Source organism: Oncorhynchus keta, chromosome 2 (assembly GCF_023373465.1).
Source record: "Oncorhynchus keta strain PuntledgeMale-10-30-2019 chromosome 2, Oket_V2, whole genome shotgun sequence".
In the NCBI taxonomy this organism is placed as follows: domain Eukaryota; kingdom Metazoa; phylum Chordata; class Actinopteri; order Salmoniformes; family Salmonidae; genus Oncorhynchus; species Oncorhynchus keta.
The window spans coordinates 49,607,029-49,623,019 of NC_068422.1; positions in this window are offsets into that span (position 1 = coordinate 49,607,029).

A 15,991-nucleotide genomic window follows, 5' to 3' on the forward strand; every position below is an offset into this window, starting at 1 on the left:
GGTATGTGAACATTATATTAAGTGGCATTGTTTAAAGTGGCTAGTGATACATTTTTTACATCAATTTCCATCAATTTCCATTATTAAAGTGGCTGGAGTTGAGTCAGTAGGTTGGCATCGGCCACTCAATGTTAGTGGTGGCTGTTTAACAGTCTGATGGCATTGAGATAGAAGCTGTCGTTGAATCCGTCTCGTCGTTGTTGGTAATCAAGCCTACCACTGTAGTGTCGTCCGCAAACTTGATGATTGAGTTGGAGGCGTGCATGGCCACGCAGTCGTGGGTGAACAGGGAGTACAGGAGAGGGTTCAGAATGCACCCTTGTGGGGCCCCAGTGTTGAGGATCAGTGGGGTGGATATGTTGTTACCTACCCTCAACACCTGGGGGCGGCTCGTCAGGAAGTCCAGTACCCAGTTGCACAGGGCGGGGTCGAGACCCAGGGTCTTGAGCTTGATGACGAGTTTGGAGGGTACTATAGTGTTAAATGCTGAGCTGTAGTCGATGAACAGCATTCTCACATAGGTATTCCTCTTGTCCAGATGGGTTAGGGCAGTGTGCAGTGTGGTTGCGATTGCGTCGTCTGTGGACCTATTGGGGCGGTAAGCAAATTGGAGTGGGTCTAGGGTGTCAGGTAGGGTGGAGGTAATATGGTCCTTATTAACTAGTCTCTCAAAGCACTTCATGATGACGGAAGTGAGTGCTACGGGGCGATAGACGTTTAGCTCAGTTACTTTAGCTTTCTTCGGAACAGGAACAATGGTGGCCCTCTTGAAGCATGTGGGAACAGCAGACTGGGATAAGGATTGGTTGAATATGTCCGTTAGCACACCAGGCAGCTGGTCTGCGCATGCTCTGAGGATGCGGCTGGGGATGCCGTCTGGGCCTCCAGCCTTGCAAGGGTTAACACGTTTAAATGTTTTACTCACGTATGGTAGCGGGCCGTGTCAGTGGCACTGTATTGACCTCAACGCGAGCAAAGAAGTTATTTAGTCTACCTGGGAGCAAGACATCCTGGTCCGCGACGGGGCTGGTTTTCATTTTGTAATCCGTGATTGACTGCAGACCCTGCCACATACCTCTTGTGTCTGAGCTATTGAATTGCATCTCTACTTTGTTGCGGGAATGCTGCCATCAATCCACGGTTTTTGGTTTGGGAATGTTTTAATCGTTTCTGTGGGTATAACATCGCCGATGCACTTTCTAATGAACTCGCTCACCGAATCAGCGTATTCGTCAATGTTGTTGTTGGACGCAATGCGGAACATCTCCCAATCCACGTGATCGTATTCCTCTTCCAAGGGGAACCATTTGAGTAAAATGTGTTTGAAGTAGGCTACTTATTGTGTAAAAAAAGATATCAGAAGACCATACAAGATAAAGACATGTTACACCCAGTATAAGAAATAAATGTTTCTGGGACCAATATGACACTTGAATTACCAACCAGCTGCTTTCCTTCTTCTCTTCAGCCTATATGTTCGATTCTGTTCTATGTTCATGTGTTGTCAGGATGTACTGTATATAGTGAAATAGCATGATTTTGCATCCATGAGCATACACTGCCACAGTCATGACACAGATCCTTAATTAAAGGCCCAGTGCAGTCCAAAACTAGATTGTCCTCTGTTTTATATGCATTTCCAGACAATGTGGTTGGAATAATAATAATTATGAAAATGATGATAATGCCATTTTAATGTGAGAGCTGTTTGAAAAGGCCGCCTGAAATGTCAGCCTGTTTTGGTGAGACCAATAAGAAAGAGAGTTCCAAACCTCTGTCAAAAACAGCTAGTTTTCAGTTTCCCCCTCCCCACTTGGGTCACTCCCAGACAGTTATAGCAAAATTCTTGCTTGAGAAATTGCACTTTGCTAAGAAGCGACTGTTGTTTCTTTTTAACCATTTTAATTCAAAACAATAATAATAGGGTACTTAATTGTTACCCAGAAATTATTATTATTCTTTTTATTTTATTTTGGAGGGGGGGATTTTTACCCCTTTTTCTCCCAAATTGTGTGGTGTCCAATTGTTGTAGTAGCTACTATCTTGTCTTATCGTTACAACTCCCGTACGGGCTCGGGAGAGACGAAGGTTGAAAGTCATGCGTCCTCCGATACACAACCCAACCCAACCTAGTGGGTCTAGGCTTCTTAACACAGCGCGCATCCAACCCGGATGCCAGCCGCACCAATGTGTCGGAGGAAACACCATGCACCTGGCCACCTTGGTTAGCACGCACTGCGCCCGGCACAGGAGTCGCTGGTGCGCGATGAGACAAGGACATCCCTACCGACCAAGCCCTCCCTAACCCGGACGACGCTAGGCCAATTGTGCGTCGTTATTTATTATTTGATATTGAGATAAAAAATGGCTGCATTGTACCTTTAATTTGATCATTTGTCAAACGCTTTAATGTATTATCCTATTGGAAAACAGTACCTCAATCTCTCTGTCTTATGTGGGATATAAACATGAAAGGCATTGCATTCCAACATCACCTATATCCTTTTATTGTTTTCCTCTAAATAAATAATAAGGAAACATCCTCACTCAGCTAAAGGTTAGAGATGCCGCTCTCAAGGAGCAGGACACTAATCTGGATACTTATAAGAAATCCCGTCACCCACTTACCCCAAGGTGGCTCAACTTACCCTGTCCCTATACTCAACTTACCCCATACCCGAAGTAAGTTGTGCCAAGAGACCCCTTTTTATGGACAAGCTATGTGTCACGTTCTGACCTTAGTTATTTTGTTATGTCTTTGTTTTAGTATGGTCAGGGAATGAGTTGGGTGGGTTGTATATGTTATTTTTTCTATGATTAGCTATTTCTGTGTTTGGCCTGGTATGGTTCTCAATCAGAGGCAGCTGTCAATCGTTGTCCCTGATTGAGAACCATATTTAGGTAGCCTGTTTTCTATTGTGTTTCGTGGGTGATTGTTTTCTGTTTTCTGTTGTGTGTCTGCACCAGCCAGAACTGTTTTCGGTCCTTTCTCTTTGTTATTTTGTTATTTCCGTGTTAATTTAATAAATATGGACACATACCATGCTGCACCTTGGTCCTCACCTTCTTCCACCGACGACGGCCGTTACACTATGTGTTCAAAACTTATGTTTACATGAATTCTGATTATTTCCAGGGATACATGACATCCTGAAATATAAACATGAAAGGCATTGTAATCCAACATCACCTATATCCTTTTAATGTTTTCCTCTAAATAAATAATAAGTAAACATCCTCACCGAGCTAAAGGCTAGAGCTACTGCTTTGAAGGAGTGGGACATTAATCCAGACGCTTATAAGAAATGTCACTATGCCCTCAGACGAACCATCAAACAGGCAAAGCGTCAATATAGCACTAAGATTGAATCCTACTACACCGGCTCTGACGCTCATTGTATGTGATAGGGCTTGAAAACTATTATGGACTACAAAGGGAAACCAAGCCACGAGCTGCCGAGTGACGCGAGCCTACCAGATGAGCTAAATGCCTTTAATGCTGGCTTTGAGGCAGCAACACTGAAGCATGCATGAGAGCACCAGCTGTTCTGGATGACTGTGTGATCACGCTCTCCATAGCCGATGCGAGCAATACCTTAAAACAGGTCAACAGTCACAAAGCCGTGGGGCCAGACAGATTACCAGGACGTGTACTCAAAGCATGCGCTGACCAACTGGCAAGTGTCTTCACTGACATTTTCAATCTTTCCCTGACCGAGTCCGTAATACCTACATGTTTCAAACAGACCACTATAGTCCATGTGCCCAAGAAAGTGAGGGTAACCTGCCTGAATGATTACTGCACCATAGCACTCACGTCGTTAGCTTTGAAAGGCTGGTCATGGCTCACATCAACACCATCATGCTGAAAACCCTAGACCCACTCCGATTCGCATTCCGCCCCTACAGATCCACAGATGATGCAATCTCAAATTGCACTCCACACTGCCCTTTCCCACCTGGACAAAAGAAACACCTATGTGAGAATGCTGTTCATTGACTACAGCTCAGCATTCAACACCATAGTACCCACAAAGCTCTTCAACAGGATCCTGGACTTCTTGGCGGGCCCCCCCCCAGATGGTAAAGGTAGGCAACAACACATCTGCCACGGTGATCCTCAACACTGGGGCCCCTCAGGGGTGCGTGCTTAGTCCCCTCCTGTACTCCCTGTTCACCCACGACTGCGTGGCCAGCACGGCCCAACACCACCATTAAGTTTGCTGACGACACAACAATGTATAATGGTAGACCTGATCACCTACAACGTTGAGAGAGTCTATAGGAAGGAGGTCAGAGACCTGGTAGTGTGGTGCCAGGACAACAACCTCTCCCTCAATGTGAGTAAGACAAAGGAACTGATCGTGGACTATATAAAAAGGAGGTCCAAACAGGCCCCCGTTAACATCGATGGGGCTGTAGTGGAGCGGGTCGAGAGTTTCAAGTTCCTTGGTGTCCACATCATCAACGAACTATCATGGTCCAAACACACCAAGAAATTTGTGAAGATAGCATGGCAACACCTTTTCACCCTCAGGAGACTGAAAATATTTGGCATGGGTCCCCAGATCCTTAAAAAGTTCTACAGCTGCATTCTGACCGGTTGCATCACCACCTGGTATGGCAACTGCTCGGCATCTGACCATAAGTGGCTACAGAGGGTAGTGTTTATGGCCCAGTACATCACTGGGGCCAAGCTTGATGACATCCAGGACCTATATACCAGGCGGTGTCAGAGGTACTCAAGTTACTCAAGTCATAGACTGTTCTCTTTGGTACCGCACGGCAAGCGATATCAGAGCGTCAAGTCTAGGACCAAAAGGCTCCTTAACAGCTTCTATCCCCAAGCCATAAGACTGCTGAACAGCTAATCAAATGGCCACCCCCCTTTGTTTTTAACTTTACAAATGACCTCAACTAACCTGTAGCCCCCGCACATTGACTTGGTACCGGTACCCACTGTACATAGCCTCGTTATTGTTATGTAATTTTCTTGTGTTACTTTTCCATTTAATACATTTTCATTTAATTGAGTTTATTTAGTAAATATTTTCTTGACTCTATTTATTGAACTGCAATGTTTGTTGTAAAGTAAGCATTTCACGGTAAGGTCTACACCTGTTTTATTCAGCGCATGGGACAGATAAAATTAGATTTGATTTTATACACCGGCGTATATAAAAACATCAAGCCATAAGTTAAAGAACAGTAACGTATGGCCTCAGTCTATGTGTTCCAGGTGAACAACACTGAAGCCACATAAACTGTCCAACATGTAAAGAATACCTCTATTGCATAGCAGCCAGGTCCACATGTTGAGCAATATTAGACATCCCCTTTAATGTCCACAATCTACCAAGGGTCTCGCCACGGTCAGGCAGATGTTTTTGGTTTAGCCTCCTTTCTTCAACACTATATAGGTTGTATTACATTTATTATACACTGGTCCTTCTGTGGCTCAGTTGGTAGAGCATGGCGCTTGTAACGCCAGGGTAGTGGGTTCGATTCCCGGGACCACCCATACGTAGAATGTATGCACACATGACTGTAAGTCGCTTTGGATAAAAGCGTCAGCTAAATGGCATATATTATTATTATTATTATATTAAAAAAGTCTCTGGCTGCAAGATTTTCCATCTGTTGGAGGCAACACAATATACTATGTAGAAAGTATGAAACCCGGTGGGGAGAGGTGAAATTGTCAGTGCTGCTCTATATTTGGTACATGTCTAAGTTGCAGGTTGATGTTTATTGGAATCAGCCTTGTCCTTGAGGCAGAACTGAGTGATTTCCACCAGACTCAAAATGGTACAATTTCATGAAAAAAAATAGCTTTTTTGGTCTTGATTTAAGATTAGGTTTAGACATTAGGGTTAGCAGTGTGGTTAAGGTTAGGATAAACATTTAAATGACTTATATTACAGATTTAATGACTTTGTGGCTGTGCCAGCTAGTGACCACTCTGCAGAGCTGCCTCCAGAACAAGATTCATGACGAAAAACGATAATCTGCATCTAAATTCGGGATGGATGAGTGATTTAAAAAGGTGGGCTTTTAGCTGAGAAAACATTTAGATCACAGATGAAAATGTAATAAAAAAGAAGGAGAAAGGAACACAAATCACATCTAGCATTACTCTCTGGAATGTTTTTGTGCACAGGTTTGATATATAGTGGTGCAGATGTGCGACTGGCGCATGACGAAGAAAGCTAAAAAAAAAGTTGCTAAATCAGGGTCAGCTTGGTGACCCCCAAAAAGGTATTTTCTTAATAACCCATGATTCACTAGTGTTTATCGAGAAGGCATCCCTACTTACTCACCTCATAATTCCCTTTTGGTATAATGGCAGAAATGGGTGCAATGAAGGCTGATGCACAGAAAATAATAATTTTGTTCAATAATACCACGAAAGGCTGAATATACACTACCGTTCAAAAGTTTGGGGTCACTTAGAAGTGTCCTTGTTTTTTTGTCCATTAAAATAACATAAAATTGATCAGAAATACAGTGTAGACATCGTTAATATTGTAAATGACTATTCTAGCTGGAAACGGACGGTTTTTATGGAATATCTACATAGGTCCATTATCAGCAACCATCACTCATGTGTTCCAATGGCACGTTGAGTTATCTAATCCAAGATTATCATTTTAAAAGGTTAATTGATCATTAGAAAACCCTTTTGCAATTATGTTAGCACAGCTGAAAACTGTTGCACTGATTAAAGAAGCAATAAAACTGGCCTTCTTTAGACTAGTTAAGTATCTGGATCATCAGCATTTGTGGGTTCGATTGCAGGCTCAAAATGGCCAGAAACAAAGAATGCTAACGATTTTATCTTTGTTTATTACAAAATAAACATTTTGTTGAATACCACAATCAAAACATGTATTCACGGAGTGCAAGGAGAATTTTATCAAATGTTTTACCCTAAAAACCTGGTAACAAGGTTTTAATTGAATAGGGTCCTTTATCTGCCTCTTGTTCTTAGTTCTATTGAGCATGAACAGCTCTATTGAACAGACTAAGCTGTAGTCTTTGGTTTTAACCTGACAGCTGTCTGAGAGCTGGGATGTAGTCCTACTGTCTTTGGGTGCTGGCCGGGGTGACAGAAGAGGGGTCATGTTTTAACTTGCTATTTGGAAAGGTGGAACGAAACCTGCACATAAAAGCACCAGGTGGTAAACAACACAAGTGTTGCTTGTTTTGAATTTTTCACACACACTTCTTGTACACATAAGCAAATTAGAGGGGAGGTTTAACGAGCAACCTTGCCACTCACAATTGTCTCACTACGCCACTTGTTTTTTCCTGGGAAGGCATGGGAATTTCTCCGGAACAAAAACAGCCACTCAACGGTAGGCACAGAAAGTTGGACAAGAAATCCAACACAAATAAAGTTCTATTCATGAAATCTGAGTACTACATTGTATACTGACATTTGTATAAGGACTATTAATACATGAATGGAATGTAGGGAAATTACTTTCCTTTTTATTCAATGGACTGGTTATTCATTTTTTTGTCCATTAAAATAACATCAAATTGATCAGAAATACAGTGTAGACATTGTTAATGTTGTAAATTACTATTGTAGCTGGAAACAGCTGATTTTTACATAAGCATACAGAGGCCCATTATCAGCAACCATCACTCCTGTGTTCCAATGGCACGTTGTGTTAGCTAATCCAAGTTTATCATTTTAAAAGGCTAATTGATAATTAGAAAACCCTTTTGCAATTATGTTAGCACAGCTGAAAACTGTAGTCCTGATTAAAGAAGCAATAAAACGGGCCTTCTTAAGACTAGTTGAGTATCTGGAGCATCAGCATTTGTCTATTTAGAGAAACAGACGCCTCACAAGACTTCAACTGGCAGCTTCATTAAATAGTACCTGCAAACACCAGTCTCAACGTTAACTGTGAAGAGGCGACTCTGGGATGCTGGCCTTCTAGGTAGAGTTCCTATGTCCAGTGTCTGTTCTTTTACCCCATCGTAAGCTTTAATTTTTATTTACCAGCCTTAGACATGTCTTTTGCCTAGAAAGCCAGCAAGAACCCGATGGTCACTCTGACAGAGCTCTGGAGTTCCTCTGTGAAGATTGGAGAACCTTCCAGAAGGATAAACATCTCTGCAGCACTCGACCAATCAGGCCTTTATGGTAGAGTGGCCAGACGGAAGCCACTCCTCAGTAAAAAGGCACATGACAGCCCCCTTGGAGTTAGCTAAAAGCCACCTAAAGGACTCTCAGACTATGAGAAACAAGATTCTCTGGTCTGATGAAACCAAGGTGCAACTCCTTGGCCTGAATGCCAAGTGTCACGTCTGGAGGACACCAGGCACCGCTCATCACCTGGCCAGTACCATCCTTACGGTGAAGCATGGTGGTGGCAGCATCATGCTGCGGGATATTTTTCAGCATCAGGGACTGGGAGACTAGGGAAAGATAGAAGGAGCAGAGTACAGAGAGATCCTTGATTAAAACCTGTTTCAGAAGACTCAGGACCTCAGACTGGTTCACCTTCTAACAGAACAACGACCCTAAGCACACACCCAAGACATCACTGAAGTGGTTTCGGGACAAGTCTCTGAATGTGGCCCAGCCAGAGACCGGACTTGAACCCGATTGAACATCTCTGGAGAGACCTGAAAATAACTGTGCAGTGACGCTCCCCATCCAACCTGACAGAGCTTGAGAGGATCTGCAGAGAAGAATAGGAGAAGCTCCCCAAATACAGGTGTGCCAAACTTGTAGCGTCATACCCAAGAAGACTTGAGGCTGTAATCACTGCCAAAGGTGCTTCAACAAAGTACTGAATAAATGGTCTGAATTCTTATGTAAATGCGATATGTCAGATTTGTATTTTTAATACATTTGCAAAAATGTCTTTAAACCTGTTTGGCTTTGTCATTATGGGGTATTGTGTGTAGATTGATGATTTAAACATTTTTAATAATCTATTTTAGAATAACGCTGTAACGTAACAAAATGTGGAAAAGGTGAATGGGTCTGAATACTTTCTGAATGAATTGTATGTTGCATATTGTGCGTCTTGAATTAATTTGCTTCATCTTCATTGTTGCAGGTGTTTTCAACATCCTTGTATGCAGATTTGAATGTGTAATCGGTTATTAAGTAATAACTGTATTTCACTTCTACATACTGTAAATATTTTTTTGCATCCATTTAGGATACTTGTAAATAGATATATGTAAAGATATGCGAGATGAAGGATTAATGTGTCAACGAGCTAAACATGAGTTACTTATTTTATTCTCAAACTCAATGCAAAGCGAACATCTGAGTCATTTGTAACAGAACAGGTTGCTGAACATGGTCATTCATGTATTCACACACATATGGTCAAGATTATAAAGCTGGTTGAAAGAGAATATCACTGACATGTCCCTGGACTGGAGGTCTAGATGATTGCTTAAATGTTCTTGAGTTTATAGTGAAACGGCTGCTCAAGATCTTTGACACAAAGAACGCAAAAGCATCAAACCTGAATAGAACAATTCATCAAATGTGCTTTTTGTTCCCTTGTCACCTTACTGACAGCATTACCTCCTGTCTTAGGCATTACTTCCTGTCGTAGGGATACCCTACGCAGTCAGTATGGAAATAGTGATCTGCTGTACTGTACCACTGCATATTTGAGTTGGTCTAGATCAGAATGGCTGTACTTCTATAGGCAGCCATGTGTTAAGCAGTCACGAAGCTTAGAGATTGACATTAGAGCTCTGAGGTCATGTCTTGTGGAGGCATAGGAACAGGTGTCCTTCCTGCTCCAGTTTAAAAAAGAAAATATACCAAGGCCTAAAGGAAGCTAGCAGGCAGGCCCACATGTGTGTGCCCCACGGTCCATCCCAGCCTCTTACAGGATGAAATGATCCTTCAGTACACTGCTGAGGAGGTATTTGAGGTGTAGATTTCAGAAGCATGCTAATGACAAGTACATGTTGGGAGAGAGAAGAAGAACTGCCAGCTTTGAATCAATTGAGGAAGGCGGTCAAGGGAGGTCATGTCATTAGACCAAAAAAAATAGCTGTACTGTTAGGGGGCGCTTGTAAAATAAGCTGATGAGATTGGTCGAAAGACGACAGGATGGATGTTGTCCCCTGTCGGTTGTTGTGCGTCTCTACACTTCAGAGGGGTATATTACAAAGCAGAATCAAGGAGTTAGCCATCCTAGAAATTGGCATGGTCTAATTGACTCAACAACCAAAAACACATATGTGTTTAGCTTTGTTATTGAATCAGGTTGAATCAGGTGTATCGAAGTTATCTGGCTCACTCATTGATCCTGCTTTGTAGTAGACCCTCTGGTGGATATTGGATATAGGCTACATATTTATGTCAAGAGACTAGCTCTCAAGCACTAGTATATTTGTTGTAATAAATAGCTAATTGCATTCTATGATAATAACTTTAATTCGAAACATGTTTCCTATTTGTTCTTTATAGCCTTACAACCAGAAAAAAATGGGAATGTCATTTTTTTGAAAAAACAATTTCCCTATAATTATTTAAATGTTCAAAGTTATTCAATTTGACTCTACATAGCCTCAAGTGGAATATGTAACACATTGAATAGGTCTGTCCAAATTACCATTGGAAAAATAAAAAGGTAGGCACTACATTTGCATACTATTGACATATTTACCCTGTGATACATGCAAGAGAGAATCTATTTATATGAAAGCAAGTATAAATTTAAGGTGATCATGTAAAAATCATAGTATTACCTTGGCATGAAAATCCAAAGAGTGGGAGGTATCATTAATTCTCGTCAGCTTCAAAGCGGTAAAGCAGAATTGAATAAATGTATTACCCATCACTATAGGGATAAACGTCCCACTCAGCAGCTCAGTCTGTTCATGTAGCAATTTGCTTACATTATGCATTGCATTTGATAATATTCAACAGCATGCGTTTACTGTCCCTCGATAGAGCAATTGGATGCAACAAGGTTGATATTTGGCCATAAAACACTATCTACTGTAGAGTAATGTCAGTAAGGTCACATGAGAAAAGATAATAATGCTCCTCCTATTGCTAACACTTTACCAAATTGATAGTCTTGAGCCATACTCTATGTCTCATGTTAGCTAGCTAATGAAAATCGGGCCAAGAGAGAGATTAGCAAATTGATGACCTTTGTATGCACTCTTACGCTAAAGGCCAAGCACATGTGTTCATAACGTTGAATGTTATGTTTGACAGAACACCACCATAGATGACTTGATGTGCACTGTACAGGACAGATGTCAGGGTGGATTTCACCTCCAGTGTTACATCAGAGTTTAGATGGTGTCAGAAGCACAAAGAAGTTTTCATTTTAGTGACATCCCACTGGGCACACGCAGGTTGAATCAATGTTGTTTCTAAGTCATGTGTAACCTTATTGTGATGTGGAATCAATGTGAAAAATAGATTGGATTTGGAACTTAAATACAATTGACTTAACTAGACAAACAGGTTGTTATGTTAATCTAATTTCAACATAATCCCCAGAACTAAACTCAGCAAAAAAAGAAACGCCCTCTCACTGTCAACTGCATTTATTTTCAGCAAACTTAACATGTGTAAATATTTGTATGAACATAACAAGATTCAACAACTGAGACATAAACATGTGACTAACAGAAATGGAAAATGAAATATGTCCCTGAACAAAGGGGGGGGGTCAAAATCAAAAGTAACAGTCAGTATCTGGTGTGGCCACCAGCTGCACTAAGTACTGCAATGCATCTCCTCCTCATGGACTGCACCAGATTTGCCAGTTCTTGTTGTGAGATGTTACCCCACTCTTCCACCAAGGCACCTGCAAGTTCCCGGACATTTCTGGGGGGAATGGCCCTAGCCCTCACCCTCCGATCCAACAGGTCCCAGACGTGCTGAATGGGATTGAGATCTGGGCTCCTCGCTGACCATGGCAGAACACTGACATTCCTGTCTTGCAGGAAATCACACACAGAACGAGCAGTATGGCTGGTGACATTGTCATGCTGGAGGGTCATGTCAGGATGAGCCTGCAGGAAGGGAACCTTCCCTGTAACGCAGAGCATTGAGATTGCCTTCAATGACAACAACGTTGTTGCCGGTGATGTCTAGTGAGGACCTGCCTTACAACAGAACTACAAGCCCTCAGTCCAGCCTCTCTCAGCCTATTGCGGACAGTCTGAGCACTGATGGAGGGATTGTGCGTTCCTGGTGTAACTCGGGCAATTGTTGTTGCCATCCTTTACCTGTCTCGCAGGTGTGATGTTCGGATGTACTGATCCTGTGCAGGTGTTGTTACATGTGGTCTGCCACTGCGAGGACAATCAGCTGTCCATCCTGTCTCCCTGTAGCGCTGGCTTAGGAGTCTCACAGTACGGACATTGCAATTTATTGCCCTGGCCACATCTGCAGTCCTCATGCCTCCTTGTAGCTTGCTTAAGGCCTGTTCACGCAGATGAGCAGGGAACCTGGGCATCTTTCTTTTGGTGTTTTTCAGAGTCAGTAGAAAGACCTCTTTAGTGTCCTAAGTTTTCATAACTGTGATCTTAATTGCCTACCGTTTGTAAGCTGTTAGTGTTTTAACGACCGTTCCACTGGTGCATGTTCATTAATTGTTTATGGTTCATTGAACAGGCATGGGAAACAGTGTTTAAACCCTTTACAATGAAGATCTGTGAAGTTATGGATTTTTACTAATTATCTTTGACAGACAGGGAGGGTCCTGAAAAAGAGACGTTTCAGTTTATGTAAATGTTGAAATTGTTGTGGAATTTAATTTTATTTGGTTGAAATTTTGATTTGATTAGACACATTTTATTTGACTTTGTTTCAATGTTGATAGTAAACTGGTATGTTTTAATCAATGTCCTTGTTTGAAGTCACAGTCCAACGATTTCTGCCTGATCAGTGGCTCCTAGTGGTATCTAGCCTACCATCCAGATGCCGACCTCTACATACCCTGCTTGGCTTTGGAAACAAGCTGTGTACAATTCAGCTGACCTGTCATGTCAACATAATTAGACACTGATCAGCTTCCATACTCATTTGCGTAGACTACCTAAATAACATTGAATAGTTGAAAGTAACTCCTGTAACTTTTCTTACTGCTGCATGAGGTTTGATTTATGTAGGCTACATTAATGTCTCATTTGCCCAACAAAGGTAACCATCATTTTAAAGTTTTAGCTAGGTATACTACCATTCATTAATCCAAGGTTAATTGGGTCTTTGAAAGTTTAGAAGTAGTTACCATTAGTCCTACAAATAGGATGCCAAAATCATGATATTAATAATCATATTTTACATTTAAGTGGAATATTCAACTCAATTTAAATGGACAGTATACATAGTTCTGATGATTATGTTGAAATTAGATTGATGTAACAACCTGTTAGTCAGGTTAAGTCACTGTATTAAGTTTAAGTATTACTCTAATTTCAATGTTTACAATACTGGTTGAAATGAGATGAAAACAGTACTGGTTGATGACTTTTTTCAAATCTAATGTATTTACACATTGATTCCACGTCACAAAACGTTGACAAATTATTCTTATTTCTATTTCTTGTGTTTCTGTTCTACTTGACTTTTTAAACTTTTTCAATTTTCCCCTAAAATTACATACCCAAATCTAACGCTTGTAGCTCAGGCCCTGAATCAAGGATATGCATATTCTTGGTACCATTTGAAAGAAAACACTTTGAACTTTGTGGAAATGTGAAAGGAATGTAGGAGAATATAACACATTAGATCTGGTAAAAGATAATACAAAGAAAAGATATATATATATATATATATATATATATATATATATATATATATATATATATATATATATTGTACCATCATATTTGAAATGAAAGAAAAAGGTCATAATGTATTATTCCAGCCCAGGTGCAATTTAGATTTTGTGTATGTGTATGTGCAGTGTAAGTGCAAAGTTTTCGACTGATCCAATTAACCATTGCAATTCTGTTGAAAATGTTGTATCAAGACTGCCCAAATGTGCCTAATTTGTTTATTAATAACTTTTCATGTTAAGAAATGTGCACTCTCCTCAAACAACAGCATGGTATTCTTTCACTGTAATATCTACTGTAAATTGGACAGTGCAGTTAGATTAACAATCATTTTCTGCCAATATCAGATATCTATATCCTGGGAAATGTTCTTGTTACTTACAACCTCATGCTAATCGCATTAGCCTAAATCAGCTAAACCGTCCCGCAGGGGACCCACCAATCCTGAAAAAGTTGAATGCATTTTTAAAGTTCAACTGATATTGATTACTGCATTGCTGGGAAAGAGCATGCAAGAAAGGCATTTCACTGTACTAGTGCACAATAAAAACTTGAAATTAAGTTGAAACAACGTTGACTCAACCTGTGTGTGCCCAGAGGGATATACAGTTGAAGTCGGACGTTTACATATACCTTAGCCAAATACATTTAAACTCAGTTTTTCACAATTCCTGACATTTAATCCGAGTAAAGAGAATTATTTATTTCAGCTTTCATTTCTTTCATCACATTCCCAGTGTGTCAGAAGTTCACATACACTCAATTAGTATTTGGTAGCATTGCCTTTTAATTGTTTAACTTGGGTCAAACGTTCTGGGTAGCCTTCCACAAGCTTCCCACAATAAGTTGGGTGAATTTTGGCCCATTCCTGCTGACAGAGCTGATGTAACTGAGTCAGGTTTGTAGGCCTCCTTGCTCGCACACACTTTTTCAGTTCTACCCACAAATGTTCTATAGGATTGAGGTCAGGACTTTGTGATGGCTACTCCGATACCTTGACTTTGTTGTCGTTAAGCCATTTTGCCACAACTTTGGAAGTATGCTTGGGGTCATTGATCATTTGGAAGACCCATTTGTGACCAAGCTTTAACTTCCTGACTGATGTCTTGAGATGTTGCTTCAATATATCCACATAATTTTCCTACCTCATGATGCCATCTATTTTGTGAAGTGCACCAGTCCCTCCTGCAGCAAAACACCCCCACAACATGATGCTGCCACCCCCATGCTTCATGGTTGGGATGGTGTTCTTCGGCTTGCAAGCCTCCCCCTTTTCCTTCAAACATAACGATGCTCATTATGGCCAAACAGTTATATTTTTGTTTCACCAGACGAGAGGACATTTCTCCAAAAAGTACAATCTGTGCAGTTGCAAACCATAGCGTGGCTTTTTTAATGACAGTTTTGGAGCAGTCTTCTTGCTGAGTAGCTTTTCAGGTTATGTTGAAAATAGGACTCGTTTTACTGTGGATATAGATACTTTTGTACCTGTTTCCTCCAGCATCTTCACAAGGTCCTTTGCTGTTGTTCTGGGATTGATTTGCACTTTTCGCACCAAAGTACGTTCATCTCTAAGAGACAGAACGTGTCTCCTTCCTGAGCGGTATGCGTGGTCCCTTGGTGTTTATACTTGCGTACTATTGTTTGTACAGATGAACGTAGTACCTTCGGGCGTTTGGACATTTCTCCCAAGGATGAACCAGACCTGTAGAGGTCTACAATTTTGTTTCTGAGGTCTTGGCTGATTTCTTTTGATTTTCCCATAATGTCAAGCAAAGAGGCACTGAGTTTGAAGGTAGGCCTTAAAATACGTCCACAGGTACACCTCCAATTGACACTAATGATGTGAATTGGTCTATCAGAAGCTTCTAAAGCCATGACATAATTTTCTGGAATTTTCCAAGCTGTTTAAAGGCACTGTTAACTTAGTGTATGTAAACTTCTGACCCACTGGAATTGTGACACAGTCTGTAAACAGTTGTTGGAAAAATGACTTGTGTCATGCACAAAGTAATGTCCTAACCAACTTGCCAAAACTATAGTTTGTTAACATGAAATTTACGGAGTGGTTGAAAAGCCAGTTTTAATGACTCCAACCTAAGTGTATGTAAACTTCCGACTTCAACTGTAAGTACAATGGTTACTGTATGTGTAACTATTTTGACACGTTCTCATGACACCATGT